The sequence below is a fragment of the Ovis canadensis genome, chromosome 3, assembly GCF_042477335.2.
Source record: "Ovis canadensis isolate MfBH-ARS-UI-01 breed Bighorn chromosome 3, ARS-UI_OviCan_v2, whole genome shotgun sequence".
Lineage (NCBI taxonomy): Eukaryota > Metazoa > Chordata > Mammalia > Artiodactyla > Bovidae > Ovis > Ovis canadensis.
The window spans coordinates 6,540,133-6,559,202 of NC_091247.1; the positions used below are offsets into that span (position 1 = coordinate 6,540,133).

At 42.2% G+C, this 19,070-nt stretch overlaps 1 protein-coding gene and 1 non-coding gene across 12 annotated transcripts in view; both read left to right on the plus strand.

Annotated features, from left to right (window-relative positions):
• Positions 1 to 19,070, plus strand: part of FNBP1 (formin binding protein 1) — a 135,464-nt gene that overhangs the window by 10,759 nt on the left and 105,635 nt on the right. The gene's annotated exons all lie outside the window — the stretch shown is intronic.
• Positions 14,085 to 14,156, plus strand: TRNAY-AUA (transfer RNA tyrosine (anticodon AUA)). Its single transcript has one exon. It is a non-coding gene; the product is annotated as a tRNA-Tyr (tRNA).

Consider the following 19,070-nt stretch of genomic DNA (forward strand, 5'->3'; position numbering starts at 1 on the left):
CCACAATTTGAAAGCGTCAATTCTTCAGCACTCAGCCTTCTTTATGGTCCAGCTAGAGTCAGGGGGAAGGTTAAAGGGGAAAATAACAGACAAACCTGTTCCTTGGGAACAAATTGCAGAGTTCTCCAGCTGGAAGCTAATCTCTGTTAAATGAACATTTCTAGTTTGCATGGCACAGACTGTTCTTTGATTTAAAATTCTGTTTTCATGTTAACCATAAAATAAAATAACCTAATAGTAGGAAAGTGCCTGGACATAAGTGCTTTGGAAAGGAAATCTGAATTATAGACTATGCATGCATGTTTATCTCTTTCCTTTAAGAGATAAGACTCTAACCATTCTAATTTTTTAGCAACATACTTGGATCCACTTAAGGTATAATCTTTATATTATCCCTCAGGTGGACATAATTCTTTGTGGCTATTCTTACCATTTAAAAAAAAGTTCTGCTGAAGTCACATTGTCCTCCCCCCTCCCCTGCAGAAGCTGGATATTTGTTGCTTGAGGCAGCTAATGAATTATTCAATATATCAGCTTAGTTTGAGACTGTTTTCTTCTTAGCAAAGAGAACTAAGAATTTTTAAAATGTTTGTGTTAGGACAGATACATATGAAATTGACAATGTTTGTGCAAAGAAAGTTGGATTTCATGAGTGTACATGTGTATGTAAAATATATTTTCCAGCATGGCTCTGAATTTTTAAATTTAAAATTTACTTATCTGTAAAAGTAAAGCAATTATCCTTCGATTAAAAATAAATTTAAAAAACCCTAGGTTATCTGTTTGCATTATTCAGTTTTCAAAAGATACTAAGATTACATGAAAAGTCTGTCTATCATCTTAGGATAGATGTAATTCTTAACTGTCATTACCATTTTCAGCAAGAGGATCAGTGATGTTGGTGGCAAATAATTACAACTTTAGTGCATTCAGGAAGACACCAAAATTAGAAAAAAGTACATCAGACGAGAGAGACAAACACCTTGAGAATGACTGAGACTTCATATTTTGTCCATGCTGCCAAGTCACTTCAGTCGTGTCCGACTCTGTGCGACCCCATAGACGGCAGCCCACCAGGCTCCGCCATCCCTGGGATTCTCCAGGCAAGAACACTGGAGTGGGTTGCCATTTCCTTCTCCAATTTTGTCCATAGTATCTATTTATTCTTTGAGCATCTGCTAAGTGCCAAGACATTGTTCTTGCCCACTGGCTTGCAGTCTAGTCAGGGGACAGAAACATACATAGGAAGTTGCAGTACGGTGTGATAAGAACGACAGAGAAGGCAGTGGCACCCCACTCCAGTACTCTCGCCTGGAAAATCCCATGGATGAAGGAGCCTGGTGGGCTGCAGTCCACTGGGTCTCGAAGAGTCGGACACGACTGAGCGACTTCACTTTCACTTTTCACTTTCACGCATTGGAGAAGGAAATGGCAACCCACTCCAGTGTTCTTGCCTGGAGAATCCCAGGAACGGGGGAGCCTGGTGGGCTGCCGTCTATGGGATCGCACAGAGCCGGACACGACTGAAGCGACTTAGCAGCAGCAGCAGCAGCAGTGGTAAGAACTAAGATAGAGTAAACTACCTGGAAACTTGTACACAGGCGTGTAACTCAGTTGGGGAAGAACTGGCATCTGTATGCTGTCCTGAAGGACTGGTAAGTTACACAGGTGAAGCCAGGTGATCAGGTTGGGAGGGCGAGCTGGACAGCCTTCCTGGAGAAGGGATTAAATGCCAGGTTCAAAGACCCACAAGTACAGCAGAACGCCGAGCTCCAGAATGAACCGAGCCATGAAGAGAAGCCTGAAAAGGTAGACTGCGGCTGAAAACAGTGAAGGCAGTGGCTTCACCTTGGGGACATAATAAGATGTCCACCCTGGAACTGCTGAAAGCAATTGCTGTGGGGCTAGTTCTTCAGTCTCCTTACTGCATGCACAGCAGAGAAGGTTGGAAAGCAGTGACAAAGCTGCAGGCCAGACTAGGCTTAATTGGCCTATTGGATTAATCTCTGGTTCGGAGCAGAGAGCACCCCTTCACATTTTTCTAAGGGTGGCATCACTGACTCAATGGCCATGAGTTTGAGCAAACTCTGGGAGTTGGTGATGGACAGGGAAGCCTGGCACGCTGCTGTCCATGGGATCGCAGAGTCGGACACGACTGAGCAACTGAACTGAACCGAAGCGTGGAATTGGTGTAAATGATTTGCTAGGGAGTCTTGTTGCCCAGGGAAGACCTGGCAGTGTACTTCGTGCGTGGTGAGCCAGGGCATTGGAAGGATGAGGTCAATTCATTGCTTTGGCTAATGGGTTAAACAGTATATCGGCCTTAGTTCATTTTTGTTTTCTCTCCCAGTTGGACACAAACTGCAAACCTACAGTCGCTTCTTTCTTGCTGTCTCTTTGTGCTCAGATAGTGCAACCTTGATAGGGCTACCAGGGTCTGCTTCTCAGCTCTTTTCACCTAACAGAATTGGTATTTTCAATATGCCTTAGAGGTGACTCACATTAACCAAACTCCCAAGACTGATGCACAAACCAGAATGCAAAGTTTCAAATTTACCATGAGAAGTATATCTATGAGGAGACTAAGCTATTCATATTTGCCGAAGCGCACATTTTTCTCCCTGAAGGCTAATCTTTGTGGAAAGTTAAATTCTATGCAAAGTTTCTTGGAGAGCATAAAATCAAAATAGAGTTGGAGGAATTTAATGGATTGTGAAGCCAAGCTGTGGAAGCCTGAGGCATCTGTTTCTTCTGGAGGGATAAATCTACATTAAGGATAGAATGGAATCTGTTTGGGGTTTTCCTGGTGGCTCAGTGGTAAAGAATCTTCCTGCCAAGCAGGCAACACGGGTTTGATCCGTGAATCGGGAAGATCCCCAGGAGAAGGAAATGGCAATCCTCTCCGGGATTCTTGCCTGGGACATCCCATGAGTCAGACACAACTGAGGGACTAAACAAGAGAGTCCGTTTTACTGATACTATGTAGATTATTCCCTTTCCTTTTATATTTCTTTAGACAGACTATAACGTATTTAGTTAAGTCAGACTTTCTAAATTCTAATCTCTATTCCATCTTCCATCCCTGAGATTCCATCGGAGTTTCCAGGTTGCGTGTTGGGTTTTCATCATCTTCTCCCTTCCAAGCATTCCCCAGGCTGGCACGTCCAAGCATCTGTCCATTTAAAAGCTCTCTTAGGTAATTCTGATGTTGCTGAAGAAGCATGATTTAACACTAAGATTCGTTTTTTATACATCCTCAGTTTTTGCTCATTTTATCCTTTATAACAACTTTAAAATCTAGCAATACTTTGAAGCTACTTTCTTACCCCGTCAACCACTTAAACAAACATAATCATTCTAAGGTACTCTTTCTTTGAAGTTACCTGACATGGTGTCACTTCTTTTTAAAAATGTTTATTATTTATTTATTTACTTACTTTTGGCTGAATGGGGACTTCATGGCTGCACCCGGGCTTTCTACTCTGGATGCAGAGCGCGGGCTTCTCACTGCGGTGGTTTCTTTTGTTGCAGAACGCAGGCTCTAGGGCACATGGGCCTGAGGGAGTTGCTGCTCCCGGGCTCTACAGCACAGGTTCCATAGTTGTGATGAACAAGCTTATTTGCCCTGTAGCATGTGGAATCTTCCCCAACCTTGTCCCCTGCGTTGGCAGTCAGATTCTTGGTGACTGGACCACCAGGGAACTCCAGTTCTCCTTATTCCTTTTGGTTCTGTCATTGTGATTTATTCAGGCACCAGGTAAGTCATCATTCATTCATTCAGCAATATTAATGACCACCTCCTATATGCCAGGCTTTGTTCTGGGCACAGGGAAAGGGGCAATAAACCAAACGGTAAAAAAACGTTGCCCTCATATATGTGATCGAAGGGGCAAGTGTAAGGGTATATCTAATGTATCCAATAACGATAAATGCCATGGAGAAAAATAAGGCTGTGAGAGACTGAGAACAGATTTCAGGTTGACGGCGGCGGGGAGCGGGGGCAGAACAGAAGTTTAGTGCTGGACATTTTGCCAGATGCTCCTAGTTATCTAAGTGTCTAGTTAAATATATGCATCTGGAGCTCTGGGCTCCGGGCTGTTTGGGTCTGTTTGGATCTGATTATTCAATATAAGGTTGGGGAATCAGAAAATTCTAAGCTCTTGACATGGTTATATTCCTACAAGCACTCTTAATTTAACTTTAGAACTCTGTCACTTAGAAAAACTGTCATAATATGCTGTCCTTTTGGACAGGGGCTATGCTCTCTCTGCTCCACTGTTTACCTTACTAAGAATCCAGACTTGCCTGGTGGTCCAGCGGTTAAGACCCTGTGCTTCTAATGCAAGAGATGAAGTCTCAATCCCTGGTCAGGGAACTAACATCCCGCATGCTGCGTGGCATGGCTAAAAACAAAAACGAAGGCAAACAAAGAGAAAATCTTACTGAGAATCATAATGTGAGACTTGTGTTAGGTTAGGAGGGGCATAGACTATTAAGAGTTGATTGGTTTTGTAAAATGTTATAGGAGTATAATAAACAGATCTGAAGCTTCGATAGGCGTAGAAGTAAAACTAATGTACCAATTCACAGATGAAAAAATAAAAGTAAATGGCCACTGATGAGCATTGAGTTTTTGGTAATAATCAGAAATTAATGTCAACATGCATCATTTTAATGAGCTTTTGCAGACAGTCTGAGTTTCAATTGTATTTCTTTGAAAGCTCCGTGTGTGCTTTGGAGATGCTCAAAGAATGTTTATAATTATTCAGTTTGCATTCTGTTGACTTAGGGATCTCTCTTGTGCCTGATATATGGCCTAATATTCCCCTTTGCATTTCTCAGAGGTAGTTTAAAATATTAGATCACAGAATCAATCAGATTGGACGGCAGGGAGGGCAGGATTCTACTTCAGATGTGTGACAGGTTCTGTTTTGCAAGGATGACCACAACAGTATCTCCCATTCTACCTGCTCTTCCAATGTCACCTTGAGGTTCCTCCCACTGAGGAGCAGGGGAAGGCTTCTGTCCCTTTCCCTTGACCCTAGGCAGATCCTTATGACTTCCTTGACCAGTAGAATATGGTAAAAGTGACGCCATGTTATTTCTGAAGCAGGATTGTTAATACACCATGCATTTTGGCCTTGCTCTTTGGGGATGGTTACTCTTGGAATTCAGCACCATATTGTTAGGAAGCCCAAGCAGCCCACGTTGTTGTTGTTTTTCAGTCGCTCAGTCGTGTCTGACTCTTTGCAACCTCATGGACTGCAGCACGCCAGGCTTCCCTGTCCATCACCAACTCCCGGAGCTTGCTCAAACTCATGTCCATCAAGTCGGTGATGCCATCCAACCATCTCATCCTCTGCTGCCCCCTTTTCCTCCTGCCCTCAGTTTTTCCCAGCATCAGAATCTTTTCCAGTGAGTTGGCATCAAGTGGCCAAAGTATTGGAGCTTCAGCATCAGTCCTTCCAATGAATAAGCTGTCCACATAGAGAATCCATCTGGAGAAGTTAACTGTAGGGGTCCCAGCTGACAGCCCAACTGAGGGCTTGGCGAACAGTCATAATCAACAGCCAGCCTTAGGGAAGGGCACGCAGATGCTCATACCCTCTTGCAGTCAAGTCCCCACACACAGCCTTCAAGCCTTTCCAGCTGGGGTCCCAGCCACGGAGGATCAGAGACAAATTGTCCCTGTCAGATTGCCGGCCTAGAAATGATTCTTCCCCACTAAGGTTTAGGAGTGATTTCTTACACAGTAACAACTAAAACAATATCCCTGGGTGTCATGCTTGATAATAATACTACCATTGTTCATTTACTTTAGAGCTACAGTCTGCCTTTTTCTTCTATCTAAAAATAAAATAAAATACCTTTCTAAAGAAATTCCTTAGAATAAGAAATCAAAAAGTTGAGGAACATTCAAGTATTATTTATGCTTATTCTTTCTGAAGATGGTGGGATAGGAAACGGAGAAGCTCTAACATGAAGACTTAGAGGAGAAAATAAACTCCTTAACCTATGCTGTGCTTAGTCACTCAGCCATGTCCAACTCTTTGCGACCCCATGGACTATAGCCTAACAGACACCTCTGTCCATGGGGATTCTCCAGGCAAGAATACTGGAGTGGGTTGCCATGCCCTCCTCCAGAAGATCTTCCCAACTCAAGGATTGAACCCAGGTCTCCCACATTTCAGATGGATTCTTTACCATCTGAGCCACCAGAGAAGCCCAAGAATACTGGAATGGGTAGCTTATCCCTTCTCCAGGGAAACTTCCTGAGCCAGAAATTGAACCGGGGTCTCCTGCATTGCAGGCGGATACAGGAGAAAATAAACTCCTTAAACTAAATTTGTCCTAAGGTTCTTGTCACGAAATTGTCCACTTTGAATATGATGATGCTGTGTCATTCTTTACCAAGCCTCAAGGTTTTCTGCATTATTGTCATAGCCATGGACCCACGGAAGAGGACATTTCCCTGCAATTCCTTTTCACAGGAAATAGTTTTTCTAGTTTTTTCCCCCCTAAAATGCATCTTCTCTCTGTAAGCTATACTGATCCACTAAAGAAGTGTTATATAAGAAATATCAAGTAAAATGCCACGATTTCTGTTGCATTAGTTGTGAAATAGAGTCAATATTCTGGAGGCAATGAACCTGTTAGCCTAAAGCTAAGCAGATGCATCTCGTTGTCTCCCTGCTGCTCATTCATTCTGTCTTCTTTCTCTGAGTGGACCACTGGGCTTGATACCCTCTAATGATTGCTTAAAGTTCTTTTATTCTTACAAGATTTCCGCAGTTTAGCCAGTGCCACATTGTTCAACAGCATGGGACTGGATGGTGACGGCTTGGTTCATAACATGATACTAACTAGCTGAGTAATTGTGGACAAGTCATCCAACCTCGGTTCCTTCATCTGTAAAATGGGGAGAATAAGAGTGCCTGCTTTATGGGGGTATTGAGAACATTAAATGAGTTAATGAATACTTAGAGCAGTAAATGTCTGACACAATAAGCTTTATGAGCATTGTGTGTTGTTATTCACCTTTCCATGTTGTGACGATCTTGAGTTTTCTTTTGAGAAGAAGCTGAATGAGTACTCCTTTCTGTGTTGGGGGTTTTGTCGAGGTGACTGACGAATTGGGTGTAAATTAGACCGCATGACCTCAGGCCCCGTCAAGTGTTCTAGGGTAATCTGAGTTTCAGGATCAATTGACCCTAAAGGTGGTTGTCCCAAGAGTAATGATTCATAATACACGGAGAAGACATCAAGGTCAATTATGGTCGGGTAGCTACTTCCAAGGCTAGCAACTCTATTTAGAAATTTTACATACAGTTCCCACACTGGAGCTCAAAGAGATGCCAATACTTTTAATCGGAGGTTTGTAGAAGTTTCAACAAATTGAAAAGTGGCATGTAAATAGACTCATTAGACCCATTCCCTAAGTTGTCAGATGCTCTGTACATGGATTGCATGTCTTGGGTGTGACTCCATACGCAGAAATATCAGGGACTATTTTGCCGAACAAAAGCTTTTTGGTTAAGAAACCTGACAGGCTGGATGTTAAACTTATTGTCACTTTGGTAGCTGCAAGTAAATAAGGTAAACACATAAGATCATTCGAGGAAAACTTTTAGGCCGTCAATGCTTCGTTTCTAGATAACAATATTCAGACACTGATGGAAATGAAATGCGGGTTGGCGACTTTTTTCTTCTTTACATTCTGGATTATTTTTTGGTTTATGCGGCCTGCGATTCATGGGGTCGCAAAGAGTCGGACACGACTGAGCGACTGAACTGAACTGAACTGAATTGAGAAAGTGGAAGGAACAGCCAGTCGAATGAGAAGGAAACCCTCCATTAGATGAGAGACATTGGGATAAAGAATGTTCCTGATAATTCCAAGCAGATCTACACACGCTTTGATTATTGGGAAAAAGAAAAACTTAAAAAGTCATTTGCAGAAATGGGCAAAGAATCATCTCCATCAGCAGTATTCAGGTAGGTGTCACCCATATCCCGTAGTCTGTAAAAAGATCTGTTTGATTAAAAAGATATCAAGATTGTCTGAGGTATAGACCCCAGTCAGGTCACATGCTTGGAGTATGGGGCTGGCTGTTAAACGACTGCAAACGCAGGCCAAGCTGCAGATTGTACGTATCTTGATTTTACAATGTGGCAGAGACCAGCATAGCTCAAAGGGAGATTAAAGGATTTTCTACACTATTTACTTGGTCATCTTTGAACTGTGGGCTCATCCTGGGACCAGGCAATCTCATATGGGATGAAAGGAAAGAAAGAAAGGGAGAAAAGAGAGACTAGATAGGAGGAATGCTGGGTTTGCTGACGTCAGTAGGAGGTTGAGCTCAGGGAAGCAGGGGAAATGCTAAATACCCAGATTTAAAAAGATGACCCATTCTTGGGATCTCGTAGGCAGCTTCAAGGGATACTGCGAGGAGAACACATAGGAACCTGGGTTATCTCCTATGGGGTAGGTGAGGCGTGGACCTGAGCCCAAACCTAAGGAGGTCTTGCCATCCCGGAGTAAAATGGGAATTTAAGAGGACTTTCCTGGCGGTCTAGGGTTTATGACTTTGCCTTCCAATGCAGGGGGTGCAGTTTCGATCCCTTGGTTGGGGAGCTAAGATCTCACATGCCTCTAAGCCAAAACACCAAAGCATGAAACAGAAACAATATTATTTAACAATTATAATAAAGACTTTAAAAATGGTCCACATCCCCCCCCAAAAAATCTGTAATTAGACAACCCTTTACCTTGCCAGCCTGCCCGGTATCCCTAGACACTCTCTTCCAGCCAAACCTGCCTTCCTTCCTGAGCACCAACCTGCTTCTCCCCTTGGGCTCTGCACTGCTCTGTCCCAGCTTTGCCCTCCACCAGGAGCACCCTTGCCCGGGGTAGCTTCGTGCCTCTTTACCTGCTCCAGCCAACCCTCCTTGTGTGTCGTTTCGTCCCTGTAATATCCTTCATGTAATTCCACACTTAAATGAACTCTGCGAGTTCAGCCCTGAGAGAAGACTGTTAAAGCAGCCAAACTGGGGAAGAGTCATGATTTCAAAGGAATGATTTATTTCTTATTTACGTACTGAATTTATTTATGCATTTGAATAGGCGATACACCCTTTTTCCTCCCTGGGGATAATCACTGTTACTAGTTTTTTTTTTTTTAATTATTTATTTTAATGGAGGCTAGTTACTTTACAATATTGTGGTGGTTTTTTGCCATACATTGACATAAATCAGCCATGGGCGTACACGTGTCCCCCATCCTGAACCCCCCCTCCCACCTCCCTCCCCATCCCATCCCTCAGGGCTGTCCCAGTGCACCGGCTTTCAGTGACCTGTTTCGTGCATCAAACTTGGACTGGTGATCTGTTTCACACATGGAAATATACATGTTTCAATGCTATTCTCTCGAATCATCCCACTTTTGCCTTCTCCCACAAAGTCCAAAAATCTGTTCTTTATATCTATCTCTTGCTGTCTCGCATATAGAGTCATTGTTACCATCTTTCTAAATTCCATATATATGCGTTAATATACTGTACTGGTGTTTTTTTGTGACTTCTTCCAGTGAGTTGTTAGTTTTCAGTTGCTAAGTCATGTCTGACTCTTTGTGATGCCCCGGACTGCAGCACACAAGGCTCCTCTGTCCTCCATTTTCTCCCAGAGTTTGCTCAAATTCATGTCTATTGAGTCAGTAATGCTATTTAACCATCTCATCCTCTGTCACCCCCTTCTCCTCTTGGCTTCAGTCAGGGTCTTTTCAAATGAGTCAGCTCTTCACATCAGGTGGCCAAAGTATCAGGGCTTCAGTTTCAGCTTCAGCATCAGTCCTTCCAGTGAATATTCAGGGTTGATTTCTTTTAGGATTGACTGGTGTAATCTCCTTGCAGTCCAAGGGACCCTCAAGAGTCTTCTCGAGCTCCACAATTCAAATGCTTCAATTCTTTATGGTCTAGCTCTCACATCTGTACTAGCTCCAGTGAGCTATCAAGTGTTGATAAGCAGATGCCACTCCCCCATAGAAATGTTAGTATACTATTCTCACTTTTTGCTACCTTTTATCACTTATAATATCTTGGTGTTTTATTTCATCTTTTTCCTTAGCTACCTCATTCTTTGTGTGTCCCTTTTTTCCTTTTTTCTTTTTGTTTAAATTCAAGTATAGTTGATTTACAATGTTGTGTTAATTTCAGGTGTACAACAAAGTGATAGTTTTATATAAAACTGTGTCTCAGTTCAGTTCAGTTCAGTCGCTCAGTTGTGTCCAACTCTTTGCAGCCCCATGAATTGCAGCACGCCAGGTCTCCCAGTCCATCACCATCTCCCGGAGTTCACTCAGACTCACATCCATCGAGTCAGTGATACCATCCAGCCATCTCATCCTCTGTCGTCCCCTTCTCCTCCTGCCCCCAATCCCTCCCAGCATCAGAGTCTTTTCCAATGAGTCAACTCTTACATAAATATATATGGCTATGTATTTAACTATGTATATATTCTTTTTCAAATTCTTTCCCCTTATAGATTATAACAAAATATTGAGTATAATTTCCTGTAATTTAATGTAACTTAACTTTTGGTTAATAAAATCCTATCATACTGATATATTGAAATTTGCTATGATCATTAAACTGCCTTCAGTATATTTTCCTATTAAAAACAGCGCAGATTAATAGTCTTCTCTGTGTTATTTTGCATCAGTGTAAGTATATTTGAGGGATAAATACCAAAAACTTGGATAAGTGTCATCAGATCATCCTCCAAAGAGATCTGACAGCTGTGTTGTCAACAGGCACGTATTGAGTTCTCCTTAACTGTTTATAATCAAATGTTTTTGATATCTGCTCAACACTTGAGTGTTAATTTTACGTTAGGTGAATTTCATCTCAGTTTAAGACAAAAAAAGCAGATTGGTACTGGGCATATTTGTTATCTCTAAGATGACAAACAACTAATCTGGGAAGCTTCTTGATCTTTGGAAATTTAAAAGCCATTGTAAACACTATATAAAACAGTTGAGCTTTAACTCCTCAGAAGGGTCCTAGAAATTTTCTCCCAAGTAATTAAAGGATTGCTGTGTTGTGTTTGAAGTCTCCTTAATGATTGTCTGAGAACTTTTGTTGCAAAACAGGTTCTAAGGGTGTATTAGGTGCAATTAAAAAAAAAAAATACACCCACAACATTAGCCCAAACTCGAAGAATTAATTGGGAATTGTTCTCTTTGCAAATTAATTTTTCACCAAATCAGTTGTTAAGCTATCTACCCAAACCAGTACTTAGTGGCTTTCAGTTCAGTTGGCTAATGTTAGTGTTCCAAAGAAGAGAAAGGAGCTGACGGTGAGCAGTCAAGGTTGACTTTTTACGTCTTACTGTAATTACTGTGTGGGACTAAAAATAGCTACGTGGTTGTGTGTTTTTTTTAAAGCTACTATAGTTAGATCGACTGTAAACATTATGCAGTTTACCTGTGTTGTAACTCGCTTCCACAAACATGCAGTGTGCAAAGCACGGAACCGGGTGCCGAGGGGGTGGATATGAAAAGACCTGACAGCCGTCCTTAAGCCGACCAGGTGTGAGGTTTCTAGAAACTGCTATCATCATTTTTCAGTACCTAAAAACCCATTTGTTCTGAATGGCCAGTTTTCTGTTAGGTCAAAAGCATGTTGGAAAAATATTAATAGCCAGTAATTTGACATTGTTTGAAGAAGGGTTTTTTTTTTTTTTTTTTTTTTTTTTAAGCAGGTGGGGATCTAGAGTATCTATTAATGGTGATTTTGATTTGTCTTAGTAACAGAGGATGTCCTGACACCCACGGTCTACAGGGGCCAGTTGGGCTTTACATTCTCTGCTGTTCTGCAGTGGGAATGAAAGGCTGAAGGCTGCCTGCCACTTGAAAAGATGGCAGCTTTTCAAAGTCCTGGAGTGCTCCCTCCCTTGAATCTGTTAAGGCATTCAGAGCCGAGTACAAGAAACTCAAGGTCTGAATTTGGACTCTCTCTTTGCTGAGTAGGCATAGCATATTAATGCTCTCTTCCTATTGGCAATTTTTGGTGTTGTTAATAAATTCTTAGGGCTTCCCTGGTGGCTCAGACAGTTAAGAATCTGCCTGTAATGCAGGAGACCTGGGGTTCGATCCCTGGATTGGGAGGATCCCCTGGAGAAGGGAATGGCAACCCTCTCCAGTATTCTTGCCTGGAGAATCCCATGGACAGAGGAGCCTGGCGGGCTATAGTCTATGGGATTGCAAAGAGTCAGACACGACTAAGCAACTAACACTTTCTTCTTAATAAAGTTTTAGTACCTTTTTTTTTCCTGTAGTTTATTATTATTATTATTATTTATTTTTTGACCAAGTCATGGGGCGTGTGGGATCTTAGTGCCCTGACCAGGGACTGAACCCATGCCCCTGCTTTAGAAGTTAGTTAAGTCGCTCAGTCGTGTTCAACTCTTTGCTACCCCGTGGACTGTAGCCCACCAGGCTCCACCATCCATGGGACTCTCCAGGCAAGAACAGTGGAGCGGGTTGCCATTTCCTTCTGCATTGGAAGGGTGTAGTCTCAATCACTGGACTACCAGGGAAGTCCTACCTTGTGGTTTTATGTTGATGTAAGGTAGTGTAAATGTTACGGAAACCATCATTTTAAAGTTGTTATTGTACTATTAGTCTCAAATAGATAACATTTAATAAACCAAAATAGGGGAAGAAATGCCTAACACAAGAATAATCACAGGGCAATTCTGAAGTACCCGAATTCAATGAGAAAAATCAACGTTCACGTGTATTGCTGATGTGACAGTAAGCACGCATGACATTTCCTCCCAGGCAGAATCAGTGCAGTTCGTACCGTGTGTTGACAGCCAATGGGAGTTTCCTCTTCAGTATCCACATGGAGAAATATGATGGGAACATAGTTCTGTTGAGACTTCCCTGGTGGCTCAGACGGTAAAGCGTCTGCCTACAATGTGGGAGACCTGGGTTCAATCCCTGGGTCGGGAAGATCTCCTGGAGAAGGAAATGGCACCCCACTCCAGTATTCTTGCCCGGAAAATCCCATGGACGGAGGAGCCTGGTGGGCTATATTCCAAGGGGCCGCAAAGAGTCGGACACAACTGAGCCACTTCACTTCACTTCACTTCACTTCTGTTGCCTAAAAGGCAGATCATCAGAACAGCCTCCTAAGGGACGTCCAGGTTGCTTTCACGTTCTATAGGCTTTTTTGTGTTTAATCTAGTGGGGTCCTGTGAACATAGTCCACTGTTTACAGAGATACGATCAGCACTGCGCATTTGACCACTTGAAAAACTCGAGGTTCCTTCCTGGCCAGCCATCATTCAGAAAACCAAAGCAAACAGCTAAACAAGCAGGAGGGGTATTGTTTATTTTTTTCCGGTTAATTATTGTCAAATAGGAATTTGTGTGGCAGCTTTGGGCCCCAGATGGAGCAGGCAGCTCTTTTGGAGCTTTACTCATTGATTTTTGTAAACACAGGAGCAAATTACAAAATTTTTCTTAAATCACTCCAAAATATTTTCTTAAATCACTCTACTCCATGATGTCTCTTTCATCCAAAATCACTGTTAAACTCATAAAGACTTTTTATGAAACCAATGCAATCCCATTGTTGGTTTAACCCAGGAAATCATCTTGGCTGGTGTATGTTGGCTTTTGTCTGGGGAAAAATATGACAATTTGATTGTCTTTTTGATGTGTTATTTTATTACTTCTAGCTAGGAAAAGCTGATACTTACTTGCTTGAAATAAATTCCCCACTTCAGATTTTCATGGGGCAGAGTTTTCAATTTGTAGAAATTCTTGTGGTGCAATTTAGCTGCCTTACATTCTTCATCCCAGCTTTATTGACATAATTGACATGTAACATGGTATAAGTTTAAGAAGTACAACTTGTTGATTTGATGCTTATGCATTACAAAGTGGTTACCACCATAGTTACCTAACACCTCCATCATGCCACGTAGTTATCATCTCTTTCTTGTGGTGAGAACAGTTAAGAGCTACTCTCTTAACAACTTTTAGGTGTGTAATATGGCATCATTATATTATAGGACTTCCTGGGTGGCTCAGACGGTAAAGCGTCTGTCTATAATGCAGGAGACCCAGGTTCCATCCCTGGGTCAGGAAGATTCACTGGAGAAGGAAATGGCAATCCACTCCAGTACTATTGCCTGGAAAATCCCATGGACAGAGAAGCCTGGAGGGCTATAGTCCATGGGGTCGCAAAGAGTTGGACACGACTGAGCGACTTCATTCACTTCACTTATAGCATCATTAACTATAATTACCATGCTGTACATTAGATCCTGAGAACCTTTTCACCTTCTAAGTGGAAAATTCCACCCTTTCACCAACATCTCACCATTCCCATATTCACCCCTAGTCCTACCCCCTGGTCCTTGGTAACCACCATTCTACTCTCTGTTTGGCTTTTTTATATTCCACATACAAGTGACACTATACAATACTTGTCTTTTGGTGTCCAATTTCTTTCATGTAGCATAATACCTTCCAAGTCTATTCATGTGTCACAAATGTTGGAATTTCCTTCTTTCTCATGACTGAATAATATTCCGTTGCTTATATATGCATCACAGGTCTTTATTCATGTATTCTTATTTTAGTAAGTGGTAAGTGCCTGTATATAAAAGTGGACTCTTCTTTACTGCATTTAAAATAATCCAGGGAGTGATGGGAGGGAGGGGATACATGTGTACACAGAGCTGAGTCACGTTGCTGTGCAGCAGAAGCTAACACAACATTGTAGAGCAGTCATACTCCAATTAAAAAAACAATCCAGTGTTCTCCATATGCTAGAAGACAAGTCTAAAAACACAGTTTTGAGGTAGTGAAAATTGCAGTGAACCTTAGCAATTCTTTTTTGTCTTTTTCTTTCTGCAGTAATTTTTAATCAGCTGTATATGAGATGCTGTTTGAATCTTTTCAAGACCTGAAATGTTTTTTAAGTTTAAGAAATTTTTCACTAACGCTGGCTCTTTTGATATTATTAAAATAGTTATTTTGCCAAGATACTCATTCTGTTATACCCTGGAGGAATACAGGGGTGAGCACACAGAGGGTGCCTACCCTCATAGAGCTTACTAATCAAATAACAGCCCAGATAAGTGTGGATTTATACTCTTATCATTACCACAAAAGAGAAGTACATCATATTATGAGACCATGATTGGGGAGCTAGCTAAGACTAGGAGTTTCAAGAGGTTTCCCTGGGGAAGTGAACACCGTCTTGTTCGTTTATGCTATCTTTACAAATACTGCCTGAAAAAAAAAAAAATTGCACGGCATGCCTACAATTTTCCACACCTTAAATTATTCAAGATTTTTTTTTTCTGAAGGGAAAATATCAGTCAGATAGACACACCCATGTTTATAGCAGCTTTATTTATAATTGTCAAAACTCAAGAAAGAAACATGATGTCTTTCAATAGGTGAATGGAAAACAAACTGGTATATTCAGACGATGGAATATTATTCAGCAATAAAGAGAAATGAGCTATCAAGTCACAGAAAGATGTGGAGGAATTAAAAAAAATTGAATTGAAGTGTAGTTGATTTATAATATCATGTAAGTTTCAGGTTTATAGCACAGTGATTCAGTTATACGGGGACACACACATATACACATAAATATATGCATGCTTTTTCAGATTCTTTTCCCCTGTAGGTTATTACATAATATTGATTAGGGTTCCCTGTGCTATATAGTAGGTCTTTGTATGACATGGAGGAACTTTAAATGCATACTGCTGACACCACCCTTATGGCAGAAAGTGAAGAGAAACTAAAAAGCCTGTTGATGAAAGTGAAAGTGGAGAGTGAAAAAGTTGGCCAAAGCTCAACATTCAGAAAACAAAGATCATGGCCTCTGGTCCCATCACTTCATGGGAAATAGGTGGGGAAACAGTGTCAGACTTTATTTTTGGGGGCTCCAAAATCACTGCTGATGGTGACTACAGCCATGAAATTAAAAGATGCTTACTCCTTGGAAGGAAAGTATGACCAACCTAGATAGCATATTGAAAAGCAGAGACATTACTTTGCCAGCAAAGGTCCATCTAGTCAAGGCTGTGGTTTTTCCAGTGGTCATGTATGGATGTGAGAGTTGGACTGTGAAGAAAGCTGAGCGCCAAAGAACTGATGCTTTTGAACTGTGGTGTTGGAGAAGACTCTTGAGAGTCCCTTGGACTGCAAGGAGATCCAACCAGTCCATTCTGGAGGAAATCAGCCCTAGGATTTCTTTGGAAGGAATGATGCTAAAGCTGAAACTCCAGTATTTTGGCCACCTCATGCAAAGAGTTGACTCATTGGAAAAGACCCTGATGCTGGGAGGGATTAGGGGCAGGAGGAGAAAGGGATGACCGAGGATGAGATGGCTGGATGGCATCACGGTCTCGATGGACGTGAGTCTGAGTGAACTCCGGCAGTTGGTGATGGACAGGGAGGCCTGTCGTGCTGAGATTCATGGGGTCGCAAAGAGTCGGACACGACTGAGCAACTGAACTGAACTGAACTGAAGTGAAAGAACTGGTCTGAGAAAGCTACACACTGTCTGATGCTAACTATATTACATTTTAGAGAAGGCAAACTATAAGAAAAAAAAAGCCGCTCAGTCTTGGCCAACTCTTTGCAACACATGAACTATGCAGTCCCTGGAGTTCTCTAGGCCAGAATACTGGCGTGGGTAGCCTTTCCCTTCTCCAGAGGATCTTCCCAAGGTAGGGATCGAACCCAGGTCTCCCATATTACAGGCAGATTCTTTACCAGTTGAGCCACCAGGGAAGCCCAGGAATACTGAAATGGGTAGCTTATCCCTTCCAGGGGATCTTCCCAACCCAGGAATCAAACCAGAGTCTCCTGCATTGGAGGTGAATTCTTTACCAAACTAAAAAAGTCATTTTTGGTGGTACTACACCAAGAGTGAGGCTCTAGTTTCAAGAATATTAAAACATTCAAATATATAATGATGTTGTATGACAGTAACCAGGATATGGTTGGCTTGCTCTGTTGAGCAGTATTGCTATTCCTTTATTTGTAATAAGTAAAAAAGCAAGTAACTCTGCAAGCCAAATTCTATGTTGGAAGTGCTTTGGGTCACTCAGATGAGAACAGCAAGGTTAATAGCTATTAGGTTTTAATCTTTCTTAAAGCAAGAACTTGACTTTTGTTTCAATTGCTGTGTATAGTACCAACTATTATTATGACCTCTTCTTGTGTTATTGGACTTTGTTTCCTTTACTTAGAATAAACAGAGGTTTTACTTATTTATGGTTGCACTGGGTCTTTGTTGCAGTACCTGGGTTTGCATTGTGGTTCGCTTCTCTTGTTGCGGAAAACAGGCTCTAGGCGGGCGGGCTTCGCTAGCTGCGCCCCTAGGGCCCTTGAGCGCGGTGTAGCTTTGGCTCACAGGCTTAGTTGCTCTAAGGCATGTGGAATCTTCCCAGACCAGAGATCAAACCTATGTCCCCTGTGTTGGAAGGGGGGTTCTTTACCACTGGACCATCAGGCAAGTCCGCATAAAATTTTTTTGTTGTAAAATATACATAATATATCTCTGAACTATCTGTGTTGATTTTTTAAACATGAATAGCTTTTAGTTATTAAGACATGAGTTTGAGTAAACTCTGGGAGTTGGCGATGGACAGGGAAGCCTGGCGTGCTGCAGTCCATGGGGTCACAGAGTCCGACAGGACTGAGCAACTGAACTGAACTGATACATAATATAAAATGTGCTGTTGTAACCACTTTTAAGTGTACAGTTCAATGGCTTTAAGAGTGGGTTTGCACTTAGAGAAGTTACGTGACTTTACACTGTTAGCGTGGTGGGACGCTGAGACAGGGGTCCAACTGTGGTGCCTCACGCTGCAGCGTCCACAAACTTCCCTCCCTCTGCCCTGCAATAAAACACGGAGTCTGTAGCAACGCTGTTTGGTTTTAGTTTACTCATTTTAGTTCATTTTTAAAGCATGACACAGAAATAGCTCAAAAGAATGGAATAAGATGCAGCTAGAAACACTTTACAACCTCTCAAAAACAGAGCCAAACACGATGGGTTTTCTTTGAGCTATCTGTTTGTGTTTATTTTTAAAACTTGAATCAGTTCAGTTCAGTTGCTCAATCGTGTCTGACTGTTTGCAACCCCATGAATCGCAGCACGCCAGGCCTCCCTGTCCATCACCAACTCCCGGAGTTCACTCATACTCATGTCCATTGAGTCGGTGATGCCATCCAGCCATCTCATCCTCTGTCGTCCCCTTCTCCTCCTGCTCCCAATCCCTCCTAGCATCAGAGTCTTTTCCAATGAGTCAACTCTTCGCATGAGGTGGCCAAAGTATTGGAGTTTCAGCTTTAGCATCAGTCCTTCCAAAAAACACCCAGGACTGATCTCCTTCAGAATGGACTGGTTGGATCTCCTTGCAGCTTTTACTTATTAAGAAAACTGACTGTGCTGCGTGCTACGTCACTTCAGTCGTATCCGACTCTTTGTGACCCTATGGGCTGTAGCCCGCCAGCCTCCTCTATCCATGGGGATTCTCCAGGAAAGAATATTAGGGTGAGTTTCCAATTTCCTTCTCCAGAGGATCTTGCCGATGCAGAGATCAAACCTGTATCTCTTATGTCTACTGCATTGGCAGGTGGGTCCTTTACTACTAGCACCACCTGGGTAGCCAAGAAAACTGACTACTCATGTATAATTAATGAAAAGAAAATACTTGTGCCAGGATTATAGATATCTAAACATTTGGCTGTCTCACATTCCTTGGTAACAGCTTGGGGAAAGCAGCCATGTACTAGAATTTTAAGGGTTTTTTTTTTGCACCCGAGCTCAGAGACTTAAGGGCATGGAGACCCTGGTTGATTCCTGGGTTGAGAAGATCCACTGGAGAAGGGATAGGCTACCCACTCCAGTATTCTTGGGCTTCCCTTGTGGCTCAGCTGGTAAAGAATCCGCCTGCAATGGGGGAGACCAGGGTTCGATCCCTGGGTTGGGAAGATCCCCTGGAGAAGGGAAAGGCTACCCTT